An 11,916-nucleotide genomic window follows, 5' to 3' on the forward strand; every position below is an offset into this window, starting at 1 on the left:
AGGCTACCAAAAATCAACAAAGTATTGGTTCATTGAAAAACCAAAGATTAGTATGAAATTCTTTCTTACCTTAAAGAAGAAAACTTTGCACTAGCTTTAATTAAAAAAGAAAATCGCCGGAGTTGAAAAGGAAAACGGTGGAGTGTCGCCGGGATTATTCCACTTTTTTAAATTTCTTTTCTTTCCTTTCTCTTCCACCTCGTGCTTCTTGTGAGCATGTTACAATGTCCTTCCTTACTTCAAGATCCGATTTTTTTCATAGCAATTAGCAGAGTTTCGTCTAGTGTTACCCAAATTTGCAAGTTTGTTTTGGGTTTTCATGATGACGTTTTCTTATCTAGCTAAATTTTGATTTGATTCCTATTTTGTTTAATGTTGGCATTTAGATTGATGGGTCGTTCAAATCCCGTGTCCTCCTTTTTCCTCAATGTTCATCCCATTTGTTGTTCTAAAAATGCACCAAACCCGGAAAGAAAAAATCCCCAATCCCCAAGAAAAAAATGTGAACTCCCGTATCCCCGTTTTCGATTTTGATTTCGATGATTTTGATCTTTCGAATATGATCCCGAATTTTCTTGTTTTGATCTTATTTGCTTTACGAGAAAAAACGGAGTTTGCCCATGGAAATTTTTCCGCAACCAAAATCCGATGACTTGTCAATAGAATAAAGAAGAGAAAATATTTAAAATCAAAAAATTAAATAAAAATACTTACAAAAAAATAAAGTTTTAATAATCTATTTTTGTCTCTTACTCTCTTTGCCACCTCAACATTTGCAGAGCAAGATATTCCACTTTAAAATACCGCGGGCGGCACAGACCCCCCTCGTAAAGTTTGGTGTATTGGGATTTCGATCAAACGTCAGCTCGCCCGTTTTCTCTCTCTCTCTCTCTCTCTATATATATATACATACAACTACGCGGACCGACAAGGCACACGCGAGTATCTACAAACAACAAAACCAAATGAACATATACAAGTGGCCAACAAGGCCGCCATATATCGATATACATAATATACAGACTCGGTCTGACAGCCTCAGTAGAGAACATAACCGCATCGTGGCCGGACAGGCCCCACCGCGCGCCCATCCGTCCGTATATACACAAAAGACTCCAAAAATCCGAACTTGATAACCCTACGAGACGGAGCTTACCAATCACGCCGATACACCCGCATAGGCCACCTGGGAGGCCCTCGGGGAACAATTCGTCGTAACCCTCGCAGCATAAAAGTATAGCATTGCTCATCCGATTTTATGTATTCTCTTTGCTACATCGACATGTGGTTTCTTGGAATTAAATGGGATTTATACTTTCGAGGGTAGATCCTAATCGATCAATAACAAAGGCTTTTATAAGGCCATGCTTATGTTTGTTGCTCGGTAAATCGAAGGCCGATTTAGACGCAATACGGTGCTCTTCTCGCGATGTTAACCAGTATTAGATGATGCTCCCGGTTATGATTGAATATTGTGTATCCGGCAAGGATGGATATGAACTTGAAAACATACTTTTGAAATGTGGAAATCGAAGTGATTTAACCCTCGTTTGGACAATATATGGTTAAAGTTTAAAAGGAGTCTTTTTTGGACACGTCCTTTAATCGTATTATACCTTGCTACTCTAAGCTTGCATCGGTCAAACATTCTAATAGCCTTAGAAGTTTATGGGAACCTTAGAATAAAATAATAGCGGGGGCAATGTTTCAAGACCTTGAAACGCCCAAAAGAAGCGATGTTAGTCATTACAAAGCAATGTTTTTTAGTCACTAGGCCATTTGTGATGGACATGCCAACTTTCAAGTCAATCGGAGATTGTCGGCCGAATCGTAAAAACTGTGACTATTTCGTGACCCAAAAACGCCCAAAAAGCAGCCTCCGTCATGATGAAGCAACGAGTATCGTCTGCACCATTTAAGATGGTTTTCGTAATGCATATTGCTCACCAAGCCATTTCGGATGGTCCAATCAAGTTTGGGTCCAAACGGGAGTCGGTCGACATAAAAGCCGCAAGATTCATGGGCAAGACACACGAAAAGCTAATCAGATTCAAAATTCTTATTTCATGACCCAAAACTCCAAAAAAGTGATGTGTGTCATGATGAAACGAGTATTAGTTCCCCGTACCCATTTAAGACGGACCCACAACCGTTGGTCCAAATGGGTCGTCGTAAAAAGTTCGCAAGATCCATAAAGCTAAAACTAATAAGATTTCAAATTTCGTTTGATGACCTAAAATATAAAAAAAAATGATTTCGGTCGTGAAAGAATACCAACGCAGTATTGGTACCGAGTCGTTTTACGGGACCGTGCAAGTTTCGAGTCCAACAGTCGGTCAAAATTTTTGGCAAGATCCGTGGACTAACACATATAAAAGCCGAGGTGATCCCGAAATCCTATTTCATGATCCATTTACAACGTGTGTCGTGATAAGTAACGAGTATTGGTCCCCAAGTCGTTTAAGATAGACCCACCAAGTTTGGGTCCAAACGGAGTAGCCTAGTAAAAAAATTCCGCCGCATTCAGCGGGCTAACACATACGAAAAAGCGAAGTGATCTTGAATTACTATTTCGTGACTTCTAAACGGCGTCGGTCGCGGTACGACGCAAATGCTTATTGGTCGCCAAAACCGTTTTAGATAGCCCAACCAAGTTCGGGGTCCAATGAGTCGGGGTCGGAAAAAAAGACAACATCCATGGGCTAACACACATGAAAAGCTTATGAGATTCCAAATTCTTGTTTCATGACCCCAAAATGCCAAAAAAGCAAGGTGTGATATGATGAACAACGAGTATTGGTCCCTGTGCCATTTAAGATGGACCCACCAATTTTGGATCCAAACGGAGCCGATCGAAAAAATCACAGATCCATGGCCAACACACACGAAAAGCTAATGAGATTCGAATTTCCTATTTCGTGACCCCGAAATACCAAAAAAAGCGACGTCGGACTATTTCGTGACTTTAAATGACGCGTCCCTTGACGCAAAGAATGCGTACGGGTCACCAAGCCGTTTCGGACGGTCCAACCAAGTTTGGATCCAAATGGAGTCGATCGAAAAAAAGCCGCAAGATCTACGGGTTAACACATACGAAAATATAATGAGATTCGTAATTCTTATTTCATGACCCAAAAACGCCAAAAAAGCGGTGTGTTTCATGACGAAACAACGAGTATAAGTTCCTATGTTGTTTAAGATGGACCCACAAACTGTGGTTTCAAACGGGTCGGTCGTAAAAAGTTCGCAAGATCTATAGGCTAACACACACGAAAAGCTAATAAGATTCCAAATTTCGTTTCGACACGTAAAAAAAAAAATAATAAAAAAAAAAAGCGACGTCGGTCATGACAAAACGACGTGTATTGGTCACTAAGCTGTTTTGGATGAACCAGGAAAGTTTGGGTCCAAACAGAGTCATTCGAAAAAATTGGTAAGATTCATGGACTAACTCATACATTAGAAAAGCTGAGGTGATCCCTAATTCCTAATTCCTATTTCATGACCCACCAAGTAATGTGTGTCATGATGAAGCAACGGGTATTGGTCCCTAGACCTTTTGAGACGTGCCCACCAAGTTTAGGTCCAAACGGCATGTGTCGAAAAAATTTCGCAAGATTCATGGGCTAACACACACGAAAAGTTGTAGTGATCCAAAATCCTGTTTCATGACCCCGAAATGCCAAAAAAAGCAACACTAGTCATGACGAAGCAACGCGTATTAGTCCCCAGGACGTTTAAGATGGACCAATCAAGTTCGGTTCAAAACGAAGTCGGTCGAAAAATTTCGCAAGATCTATGGGTTAACACACACGAAAACTTATGAGACTCCAAATTCTTGTTTCATGACCTCAAAATGCAAAAAAAGCAATGTGTGTTATGATAGAACAATGAGTATTGGTCCCCAGGACGTTTAAGATGGACCCACCAAGTTTGGGTCCAAACAGGGTCTGTCGAAAGAAATCCGCAGGATCCGTGGGCTAACACACATGAAAAGCTAATGAGATTCGAATTTCCTATTTCGTGACCCTGAAATACCAAAAAAAGCGACCTCGGTTATGAAGAAGCAATGAGTATTATTCACCTGGACTTTTCGGATGCCAGGAAAGTTTCGGTTCAAACAGAGTCGGTCAAAAATATTCGGCAAGATACATGGACTATCACAAACTAAAAGCTAAGGTGATCTCGAATTACTATTTTGTGACTTCTAAATCTCGTCAGTCTTGATGCAACAATGCGTATTAGTCACCATGCCGTTTCGGATGGTCCAATTGAGGTTGGGTCCAAATGGAGTCGCTCGAAAAAATGCCGCAAGATCAATGGGCTAACACACACAAAAAGCTAATGAGATTCAAAAGTCTTATTTCATGAACCCAAAACACCAAAAAAGCGATGTGTGTCATGATGAAACAACGGTTATTAGTTCCCATGCCGTTTAAGATGGACCCACAGTCGGTCGTAAAAAGTTCGCAAGATCCATAGGTTTGAGGTAGGTCTAATTTTATCCTTAATCTATCACTTGATCATTTATTATTCTTTAAATTTATCACTTGATCATTTATTATCCTTTAAATTTGTTAAAGTTGGGCACATAAGATCCACTTAACGGCAAACTACACGGAACGCATAAAACTGACGTTCCTTTCCCTGTGCAATGTACCAGATAGCCAGAAACTTGTAACTTGTAAGAACTAAGAATCACTAGTGTGAGTTTTTTTTTTTTTTTTCTTTTTCTTGGCAATTCACTAGTGTCGTTAAGTTGGTGCAATTCGTTTGAGTCTGCAGTTAAGTGGATCATAGCAAACTTAGGAAATATTTAATTACTTAAGGTAATATTCGTTTGAGTCTGCAGTTAATCACGTCAACATTTGTGTTTACTTGTTCAACTTGGTACAAGTTGGGTATATGCGATCAATTTGTTCTCCTTTTTAACCAATCCATTGGATACACGTATATGCATGTTCCTTATCAAGCACACCTATTCGACAATTATATTGACAAAAGTATGATCTATACTGATTATAGCCATGTGCCTTAATCACAAATTAGTTGGAGTTGTCATAACATGCGAGTAAAAAGGTACTAATATTAATTAAACCTGCTCTTTAAGAGATGGGACCAATGAAGCACTGACATTGGCATCCTTGAGGTAACAAGGTACATGGCTGGACCAGAAGCTAAATGAAGCATGGCAATTAACTAATAGCTCCCCCAGACACGTGAATGATGAAAACAAAATTAATTACACGCCGATGTTTACATCAAATTACATTCATTAATATATGTTCCTCCATCTAAATATTTATTATTTTAACTTCAATTCGTAATAGAATATTTACAAATTAATATTTATTTTACGATTGTATCCATTACTTCAACTTTATTTGAAATTAAAAATTTTGTTTGAGGAATATTTCACCTGTAAGACTTTAAGTTTTTCTTTAAGTGTATCCAAATTAATACAAACTCCCAAATGCTCTTCAATAATATACCCATTATAAACTCACGAGCGGGGTCTGAGGGCAGTGTGTACGCAGACCTAATCCCTCTTGGAAGGTAGAGAAGTTGTTTAATGTGCCACACTCCCAAGTAAAAGAATATCAAAACAGTTCGGAAAAAGAAGTAATGGAAGGGAATAAGCCACAACAAAATCTTAAAGAAAGCAAGACAAAATATTCTGAAACTTCCAAATACTCTCTTTTAATTTAAACTTCAGATGTTTTTTTTTTTCCCTCTCAAACTTGCAACCAAATGTATTGCGTATACCATGTGTTTCTACTTGTCCATCTTTATTTTATTAATTTGCTTGCTTATCTTTCAAATCCCACTTCCCCACCAATGAGGCTTAATTAATCAAAGTCAAACTTGATACTATTACGTCTCAATTTACGTGATTTCGAGATTCAAAAGGGTTTTTCTTTGACCACAATTTTTTATATTTCTTTTAGATATTTTGAATTCAATTATTGTGACTTATAGTAGTTTTTATGTAGTTTTCAAATCCGTAATTTTATGCCAAATAACTTAAAACTTCTTTGTCCGAATACATGATCAAAATTAACAGATTTGACTCTCGAAATTCGAACTGTGTCACAAGGGGACGAAGGGAGTATTTAAAATAAACCTTTTACTTAACATTAATGAGAGGCCGAAAGGTTGAAGTTGTCGTCAAATTTCCAACGGAAAGCCAGAAAAGCGGCAAATGCTGCTTCTTAATTACGGACGGCGAATCATTAATTAAAGTTCTTTTTAAAAATTAGTACTAACTTTTTTTTTTTTTTCAATATCAAGACATTTATGCATGGCTTCTGGGCCGACTTTTTGACCTACAAGCAGGGGCGGATCCACCCTTTAGGGTGGGGGTGGCATGGCACCCTCTCCATTAATAAATTTTTTATATACTTATTAGGGGTGTACAAAGTATGACACCCTCTCCATTAATAAATTTTTTATATGGTTTTTTATGTTGTTTTTTTTAAAAAATTAGGTTAAATATTTAATTACATGTATTCAATTTTTAAAATATTTTATACATAAAAATATTTATAAAGGAATTTATAAATATTTTTTTTATTTTTCGTAGTTTTTTTTTAATCTATTATCATATTATTCTTGAACATTTTTGAATGTCCCATTTTATATCCGTTGGATATTTGTAACTCAAATAAAGTTACAAAACCGCTTGACTCAACACTAACGTAACAAAAGAAATTCAAATAGGAATGACAATAATGTTGGATATCTATTCTTTAGTTTTGCATAATTTTTATGAAAATATTTAGTTTTTTTTCTTTGTCATGTAATTAATACCTTTTTTCTTAGTATTTTTAGATTATGGTCATTTTCTCTATGGCTTGTTAATTAGCAATATTTACATTTTATTAGTTTTGTTGAATATTTTAATACAATGTCATCACTCTCTTCTCATTTTGTGTTATTTTCTTAAAACACCTTAATTATATAGTTGTATCTTACTCTGAAATATCTGAATAAAAGTTATATGTATTGTATCAAGACTATTTAAAAAAGAAAAAAATCGAAAAAAAAGGTTAAAAAACGGGATTTTATTGGTTTGGTTTGGTGTATAAATTTTGGATTGGTTTGGTTTGGTGTTTCAAAATTCAATTTCTTTTTAATACTTATGTTGTAATTTTATTGTTAAATATTAATCCCGCCACCCCCTCATAAATTAGATAAAGGTCCATTGGTACACAAGTTTAAAACTATTTGAACATTTTTCCAGCTCCCATTTTCTTTGCTCATTTACTTCCTTTGTACCAAATTAATAAATTTTCTATTTATCTTTTTAAATATTTATATGAGAAATAAAGGAACACACAAATAGAAACTTCAAAATTTAATTAAGCATTTCTCTTAATCTCAAATCTTGTGAATAAAATAGGATCTCAATGGGAAATGAGATCAAAATTCAATTTCTTTTTATAATTTCTTTTGTTTATTACTTGGTTTTTTCATATTATGATACACTCTTAATAAGCAATAAATAAAATGAGAAATAAATTGGAATACTTAATAATAATATAGGTATGAAATGGTAAATTATGTCTTGGTTTTTCAAACTATATAATAGTAAGTGGACATATATTTTTAATATAATGGACGGAGGGAGTGTATTATAAAAATTTATGCTATTCTATAATCGTTAAATTCAATTTAAATCACTTTAGTACTTAAATTGTGATGGAAATTTCGTAAGCACTGCTTAGAAAAAACATCAAATTTATGATTTATTTTTGAGAACTCGTAGCTTATCTAATTCTACATTTACTTATGGGATGTATTTACCTATTGAAGAGTTTTTCTATTATTTTTTTCTTATTTTAATTGGTGTAATTCCCTTATTGAAGATGTTATTTTACTTATGCAAATTCATTTTATAATATACATAAGAGATGCAAGTCCCTTGGTGAAAATGTGGTTTTACTTCTATTGTTAATGGGTGTTAATGAGTGTGATTCCTTGTTTAAGATGCTAATTATGTTCGTTTCTTAATTTTTGAGATGTAATTTTCATATTTGCAAATAAAAATAGCCTATTAAGTTGACCCGAATAAACTAAAAAGAGATGGACCCAACCCAAATACACGTTTCTAACAAGATAAACATTGAAGAAAATTGTGGCACCCGCCACCTTTAAATCCTAGATCCGCCTCTGCCTACAAGTTTGAAACATGGAAGTACAACCGCGTAATAATAATAACATATCAAGTGTAATTCCACAAGTAGGAGAAGTACAACCGCGTAGAAATGAAAAAATGGTCGCTTTTAGCGCTCTTATTTAAGACATATTCAATTTCTAAAAATTATTTAAAATTTAGTTAGTTTTACCAAGTTTTAGATTGAATGATTCGTTGTTATTGCATCTTCTTCTTGAAGGCTTTAGGTATGAAGTTGGCATATGTCAAAGCCTAACATCAAACATTTAGCTGGATTCAATCAAAGCTTGACTTTGAAGTTCAGACAGTCTGAAGTTAACCTTTGTGTAAGTTCAGTTTACACTTCTAGGTCGGAATTTAGAAACTTCAAATTGACGATTTTTAGCTTCAAACCCGCATATGTGAGATTAATTATGAGCAGATTAAACTTTAATAATTCTGTGGTTTCAGCTAAATTTTAAATAGAGGTATGAAAACAGTTATTTGTCACAAATATAGCCTTCACATGCCACTTTTTTATCACGTCTTTGAAAAAAATAGCCACGTTTATATAATTTTAAATTTCATGACAATATCCTAAATATTTCACATGAACTTTCGACAAATTACTATTTCTTAATTACAAAGATTGAAAATTGCAACTTAAGTATCAACTTTGTTCATGGAAGGGGTTCGACTCCACACCATACACCTAACTCACAACATAACATGTTGAGTTCTTATCATTGAACTAAAGTCTAGGGAAATTTAAAATACTGTATTAAACAAAAGAAAGTCAAATGAAACAATAGAATATAAAACCTGCAGACAAGGAGTTATAATTCGTTAATTAGTTGCTTTGATAATTGGGCTCATCAACTTTGCGTCAACGTCACTTTCTACCATGGCCAAATTAAAGAACTTCACATGAAAGGGTCCATCAATGGAGCGTGAGAGCCATGTGCACAAATACTTCAAACTGCAGAGAAAACCAAAAAATAATAAAATAATAATAATAATAATAATAATAATAATAATAATAAAAACCGGTTAATAACACATTTGGTCCTTCAATTATTGCTAAATTTCAACTTCGAGAGGAGGCAAATGCTCGCAGAACAGACCCAGCCTTTGCTCTGATTGGAGCTTCTCCAACTTAGTCCCTATGATATCTGATTAAGTACGTTTAATCTTCAATTATTTGAAATGTACATTTTTGATCCATCTTCTTATGCATATATACGAATTTTTACCATTTAGTTACTTATATATTATGTTAAAATTGGACTATTACTTCATATTTGAATGTAGTATACATCTATCAGAAATAACCTCTCCCCGATTCCCACTTGTAATATTACACCAGGTATTTTGTTGTAGTATACTTCTAAAACTAGTCCTAAAGGTACCAAAAGTATATATTTTTATTAATTGAAGATTAGATGTATTAAGTTATATATTATAAGGACTAAATTAGAATCTATCAATAAATGAGGGACTAAAAATGTTATCTGAAAAATACATTAAAGAAGAGATAGAGATTTTACATAAAGAGCAGAGCTATTCTCACGGATCTTGCCTGCCTTTTACGACCCATAATATCTTTTCTTTTTAAAATATTGTACCAATATGTGACACGTACATTCTATATAAACCACCCACTTTTTGTGTTCTTAGCCAATAGTAAGTTAGATAGATATCATAGAAGAAGATCATCTAGTAACACAAGAATATTTCTAGCAGAATATCTTTGAGGTCATGGCAACGTATCATCAGAATAGAAAAACTACTAAATGGGTCCGAACAATCACATCTCCGTTCAGAAAAGCTCGAACTTTGTTCAATCAAGAATCATCGAGGGATCATAAGAAGTCGCATCAAGAAGGTACGTACATTTAGGCGGTTCTATAGGTTCAACTAACTCATACATATGCACACAAAAAATGTAAAGTGTAAGATTATGCATACTCCTCAATATGCTGACTTTAGATTTTGGATTCGTCTCTGTTTATTAGCAGTCTGTCGGGTTTATACATCTAAGTCTCTTAAGATTTGAAAGTTAAAACGTAAGATCTAGGCAGGTTCTGTGAGTTCAACTGATTCGTATATATATATATATATGCAAGTGCAACAAAACAAGGTTAAAACATAAAATTAAGTCACTTTAAACCCGTTGACTCTAGATTCTGAATTCGCCTCTAATTATTAACAGTCTGTCGGTTTTTGACATCTAGTGTCTTATTTGGTTGCAGGGCCGGAGAACCATATTGTGAATTTGCAGATTGAAGTAATGACTTGTCCATATGAAGATGTTCAAGTGATGTGGTCAATTTTAGACAAGTCAAAGCCAAGAACTTGAACCTTTGTCCATTTTTCCCATTTGGAGAAGCTATCAAGAATCAAGCAATTTATGTACATTATTGCTATTTGTCTTGTGGATGTGGTGGCTATAATCTGACACCCAAAAGCAAGATTTGGAAAAATGTTAATGGCTCTAGTTTGGTAGGTAGAAAAAACAGGTGACAAATTGGTTGTTATTCAAGCTAGACTTGTTTTGATACCAATTTGTTTTTTTAGTTCAATCCCCATGATAAATTATATCATGGTGAGATTTTACTGTATTTGGATTTCCATTATAATTCTACATTCATTTGTGAATTACATTCAAAGGTTGTTTTGATTCACACACTAATTATGCAAGAATAGTTTATGTGATGAATACTGAATAGCAATGATATGGTTATTATGATGTGATCAATAATGAAGGAATTGTTGTGTGATGATTAATAATGAAGACACTGTTACGATGAGATTAGTTTAATGGCATTTTTATGGTTATATAGTTTAATACATGTACTTGTAATGTTAGTAGATATTATATTCTTATTTCATTTTCTATTCCACGTAAAATAAATATATAGATTCTCACATAATCAAGGGCAAAGCTATAGTTTCGCAGGAACTAATAAGCTGAATTTTCTAGGATTCAAAACTCAAAAGCTCAAAATTCAAACTCCACCTTACTGACATAACTTAATGTATGTATTATTTAATACCGTCAACCAAACACTACATTACTCATGCAGAAATTATTTTTCTAATACGACCAACCAAACATTGCATTATGATGATTACTTTTCATATGCATTCAATCAACCAAACATTTTATTGTTTTATTTGAAACTTAATGCTACAATTAATTATAGGCCTCTAATTATACTAAGAAAATCTTGATTGTTCTTTCATCTATCAGACCTGAATGTTGAAATCCCCAAATCTACTTGAGGTATGTAGTACTAGACATATTAGCCATGATTTGACATTAGTTTTTGTTTCTCTAAATTGGACAGCAATAACCAAAGCAAAATTTGAAGTACAAAGGCATCCAAGTTCTGATCTGAGCTATAAAGCAAAAAGAATTGCAGATCATACATTTAATTTCCAGTTCATCTATTCTTAGACATGAGTTTACAAACTGGAACAAATAGGAAGATAAAAAAAGGTCATTTGCACAACAAAAAATAAGAACAAAGAAACCACTTTCTAAAACTGAAGCCGGTTTCTCGTGCAGCTTCAGCGAGAGCTTCAATCCGTCCATGGTAAGGATAACCTCCGCAATCAAAGGCTACTTTAGTGATCCCTTTCTCTAGACAGGCCTTAGTTATAACTTCTCCCACTTTCTTTGCCACTTCCTGCCAACAAAGCTTGTTATGATGAGCCTTCTGTTCATAAAAAGCATAACAAGTATTCAAGCAACTAAA

At 34.3% G+C, this 11,916-nt stretch overlaps 1 long non-coding RNA gene across 1 annotated transcript; it reads left to right on the forward strand.

The window, feature by feature from the left end:
• The first annotated feature begins 9,594 nt into the window (after positions 1-9,594).
• On the forward strand, positions 9,595-10,874 carry LOC132060411 (uncharacterized). Its single transcript, XR_009415934.1, has 2 exons — positions 9,595-10,040; positions 10,408-10,874. It is a non-coding gene; the product is annotated as an uncharacterized LOC132060411 (long non-coding RNA).
• The last annotated feature ends 1,042 nt before the right edge of the window (positions 10,875-11,916 follow it).

Source organism: Lycium ferocissimum, chromosome 1 (genome assembly GCF_029784015.1).
Source record: "Lycium ferocissimum isolate CSIRO_LF1 chromosome 1, AGI_CSIRO_Lferr_CH_V1, whole genome shotgun sequence".
NCBI classification, from domain to species: Eukaryota; Viridiplantae; Streptophyta; class Magnoliopsida; order Solanales; family Solanaceae; genus Lycium; species Lycium ferocissimum.